The sequence below is a fragment of the Apium graveolens genome, chromosome 2, assembly GCF_009905375.1.
Source record: "Apium graveolens cultivar Ventura chromosome 2, ASM990537v1, whole genome shotgun sequence".
Lineage (NCBI taxonomy): Eukaryota > Viridiplantae > Streptophyta > Magnoliopsida > Apiales > Apiaceae > Apium > Apium graveolens.
The window spans coordinates 314,942,411-314,947,325 of NC_133648.1; the positions used below are offsets into that span (position 1 = coordinate 314,942,411).

The window sequence follows — 4,915 nt, forward strand, 5'->3', positions numbered from 1 at the left end:
AGTATGTAAAAATATAGTTATATGAAGAAGCATGTAACTAATGTTAGTTTGATAGCCATTTATATGCTTATGTTATACATGCATGTTTGCCAGAGTTGGCTTCTGACATGATTTGATAATAAGATACCTTTTTTTAGATAAAATAATATTTGATTAATCACTAGAAGGTAACTGCCTAGACTTGGCAATTCAGAATCGTGCAAAAATAAAAAAACATTATTAGTTGTTCTATTTTTAGTTGAAAAGGTGCTTGATTAAGATTTATATTTTTCTCCTAAATTTGGTTTGTTTGGAACACCATTAAAAGTTATACTAATCACAAATGTTTCTTATGCCTTACTTTAAGATGTGCTTCTGCAGAAAATTGTGAAAGGGGATGGTAGGTGAATCCGGAAGAAGCCAATTATTCTAAACTGGAATTGCACTCTTCTCATCATCTCGGGTTCTTGCTGTGGGCACACTCACAAGTCCATGTTTAGCCTCTTAAGGATGTGAGTCTAGGCTTCATGTTATTTCCTTTTATTGCCAAGTTTCCCTAGGTGTTCTAATGTGAATTAGGCTGAATATCAGCAGTGAATCCTTTAGCTAGTTGTTTAGAGCATGATCAGTTGAGTATATGATTATAGGTGAGTAGACATAAGAGTAAATATGATGTATTGTTGTGTTGCTATGTACTGTTGTTGTGGCTTGTTCATGTGTGCATGATATCACTCGATTTATGTATAACTTATGAGTTGCATACTACGTGGGTTTGGAGTGTAGGTAGGATTCATTTAGAGCTACCTGATATAGGTCGATAGGCCATCCTCTTTCAATTCTTTACTTTTCTGATGGTCCAAAATAAGTTGAATATTTATATTAAGAAATTACAATTGGGCGAATGATAGTTACAACTTGCTCTCTGTTTAAAAATTGAACTTTCTGTTTCCTGTTTTTGGTATCATGAAACTGGACTTTGAGCTCCATCCTCTTGAATTTACTTGTATTTACTCTTGGTTCACTTTGAAAGTTAAAATTTGAGCTTCATGTTTTTCCTTTTTTGGAGATCTCAGTTAATTTGGTTATTTTATAGTTTCTTAAATGAGGTCTTACAGCCTTATGAGGATCACATAAAGTTCAGAGCAACAAGTACTATGTTATCCAAAGTATATAGATGTATGAATGAAACTGTTTTGGTTGTCTATGATTGTTCAGTCAGTGACCTGCTTTGAACTTCAGACTTTCTAGGGTTGAGTTGGTTTCCTGTCAGCGGTTATATCTGCTCTTTCGAACACCTGTATATTTAGTATTCTATATCTGGATGTAATTCAACGGTTATTGTGTGGTGTAGCAATAATACTAGATAACATCAATGTCAGATACTGTAGTATTCTTAGGTCAAATTATAATATTCGTTAATTTTGTAGTATCTGGTGGTGGAAACTTTACAAGTTTCAGGTTATTCTGGTATAACTTTTAATGGCTGGAACCAAAGATCATTCAGAAGATGATTGTTTGATAGTCTCAGAATAAATTTATTGTGGTGAACTAGTTACTGTTAATTAAATGCCTTGAAAATAATCTAATTGCAACACTTTAAATTATCCACATATTAAGTTTTCAGGTCATATTTAAAGGCCCGAACTGGTGCTCGCTAACCTGAGTTCTGTTATATTTTACACTTGACAAATAAAAAATATGATAACAAAATTTACTCCCCTCATCTCCAAAAGAGACAGACATTTCTAGTGCATATCATTTAGTCAACAATATCATTTGAGATGAATCCAGAAACTTATCTCAAATGGTGTACAACATTTATGGTGGAGTGCACCAATACCCTTTATTCCGGGTTAACATTAATTTGTTATGTCTATTAATCATATGCGTGGTACACTTGGATACATTTTTTGCGTGTAAAATCCGAGATCACTTATATTGTTGTGTCATTTATAATTCGATTGAAACGGAACTTGTGGACTATGATGGTGCATGAAGGTTGCTTTAATCCCAAATCTGTACTTTTTCATAGCATCCTTCATTCCTCCTAATACACATCTGCAAGTAATGCCAGGACAAATGTGAATTATATAGCTTGCAATAATTGTGTGCAATAAATATAGGTTTAGGTTTTGCACATAGAACTGGAGGTTGAATTGGGAGCTCGCCTAGTTGTCTAGTTTTCATTCTAAATGCTGGTCCACATAATATGCATATACGAAATTTCGTGGATGCCCTGTATTGGAATTAGTTAAACTTAATGCTCTATTCATTTGTAGCCAAATAAAAGATATTGAACCTACTTGTCTACATCCACTTACATTGAGATGCCATACTGTGTAATATAATTTGTCCGGGGTCTTAATATTTGGATGTGCACTTAATTTTATCCTTGTAGGAAACATCATTCAAAATGATCACATAGTGTTTTGTCCACTTATATACTATAGGGCCACAGTTTGATAAAAAGGAACCATGCTTTTTACAGTAGATTTTCCGAGATGTGACAGTTTCTGGTTTATTTTTAGATTAAACTGTTAGCGAGTGATAACAAATCTGTTATTTTCGTAGATAAGAACTGTTCCTTTCTAAAGTTGGTTCAGTGAGTGATCTATAGCAATATTATTTATCTGTTTGATTTCCCTCCACCATCCAGCTATGGGAATGTTGCAAGTAGAAATATAAGCAAACTGTAGATTCAGTGTGGACAAAAGTTGTTTAGTAAGGATAATATGTATAGAATATAGTTTGTTTTGGCTTAGTTTATTGAATCAGACTCAGATTACATTCTGTTCTCTTAAAGTTAGGTATTTGCCCTTCAATTTGGCATTTCTTTATTCTGGGACCAGGTGTTTAAAATGCATTGTGACTAAGCTTTTGCTTGCCAGTAACTGAACCTTAGATTGCTTTGCATGCGCAGGTACCATTGCTTTGCATGTGTAAGTACCATAATCCATCTATGTGCACTCTCCTTGATAAGGTATAAGATAAAATCACTTCCTCCGAGCCAGAAAAAGAAAGATCATTTCAACTGTAATATCTATGTGATTTGCACTGCAAATTTGATGTGATTTGCTACACTAAACTCAGTTATCTTGAATTTAATTTGAGAATTTCACAATCATGGCACAAACAGACTCGGGTTAATGCTTTTTGTGGAGTTTAAGTAGTCCCCCCCCCCAAATCCCCCATAGTTTAAGTAGTTGTGTTACAGTTTGTTTCGTGGACAGTGGTGGGTCTTTTCATAGCACCAAACATATAGGTCTATTTTTTTAGATATACTGATTAATGGTTGGGTATTGATGGAACTGTGTTATTGCTCGTAATTGGATTTAACATTCTGATTGTCACAATACCTAATGTTTGCCTCATGTCTCATCAATGTTTTCTTAATTTCAAATGGTTCAGAGAGGTTTGTGCAATAAAGAGCGTGACTGTTAATTTTTTCCCCTTCTTTTAGATATGATATGTTGCGGAATTATAAATACTCGTTCATTTTTTAGCAAGCATGTTAATACCATTTGTCTCATGTATTATCGTAGTTCAAATTTCATACAGATATGTGTCGCACAAGTGAAACTTGAAACACCAGACCTCTTAACATTTTAAATTTACATTTGTAGGCTAAAAACGCTTATTAATATACTTAAATTAATTATCAGGTGGGTACTATAAGCCACTGATCAAAATATCTAATCATTCGACAAAGACATTTAACCTTGTTTTGCTTCTTCTTAGAAAAGATTTTTTTATGCGATAATATAGATTACTCACTGCAAATATCTAGGGTGTACAGTCCTGTATGGGTATTCTTCGGTAATAATTTAATAATGTCCACGTATTTTTAGTAAATACGTATTTATTTTACTATTTGTACATGTTTCCTCTTGCCTCTTGGTATCTGTTGCAGTTTTTTTAAGGAAAATGATTAATCTTTCATCGTTTTGAGAGAATTTTTCATATTTTCGTTAATGTTTGATTATTTGTACCATATCTTGCATTTTACTCAAATAGGAGAAAATATAATGAATGTGTAAAACAAAATGCATGCTATGCTTTTTTAAATGCTAAGCCAGAGTTTCAGGTTATGTTCTTATATTCTTTGACACTCACTGTATAACCAGCTGTATGTGAGCTAACAGACCTTAATTGTACTTGGTCCACAGGATCTGTTCTGGAAGGCGGAAACTCAACAAAGTATTGATTCTTCGTACAAGTGTAACCACGGAGATGGATATATTCCTTCAACGGGGTACTCATCTGCACCTGTATAATGCACTTTCTTGCTACAATAATAGACCTGGTTTCGGGCATTATTAGTTCTGGTACCAGTTCGCATGCATTCTGATTCTGATTCTAGTTTATGAAATTCGGCCCTGAGGTTGATCGAAGCTATTTCTTACTTCTGATAGACTAAAGTTTCTGTCAACCACCTGCGATTTGTGGTTATTGCTTAACTAGATGAAGAGGAAATGTAAAAAACATGTTTATTTATGACTAGCTACTACCAGATCTAGGATACTAAATCACACCGAAAGAAAAGTAGAAACCGAACTAATTATCCTGCTAAATTGGGACTTCTGTCTGTTGATGTTTTGTATGAAAGAGATTTATGTCGTCATAAAAATATCACGGAATCAGTTGTCTGAGCGTTGTAGGTTACGTCTGTTTACATGTTCCGAAAGGAAAGTTCATGATAAAATTTAGATTAGAGATTGAAAACATTAGTAATAAAAATAGTTACAAGTCCAATCAAACGCTAACAGAAAGTGCCTGGTTGAAATTGACAGACCTAATACTGTTAAGAAATCGATATAGTTATAACTTGTAGGCACGTTGGCTGTTAGCATCACAATAACCAGCACAGAGTCTCAGGTTCTCAGCTTATTGTATAACTGCAGTCTGCTAATTGCTTATAGGAGTAAAAAATATGCTG

The 4,915-nt window shown here is 33.8% G+C and overlaps 1 long non-coding RNA gene across 1 annotated transcript; it reads left to right on the top strand.

The window, feature by feature from the left end:
- Positions 1 to 358: 358 nt before the first annotated feature.
- Positions 359 to 4,602, top strand: LOC141706419 (uncharacterized). The gene is made up of 3 exons (XR_012568814.1): positions 359 to 491; positions 2,900 to 2,959; positions 4,146 to 4,602. It is a non-coding gene; the product is annotated as an uncharacterized LOC141706419 (long non-coding RNA).
- Positions 4,603 to 4,915: the final 313 nt, after the last annotated feature.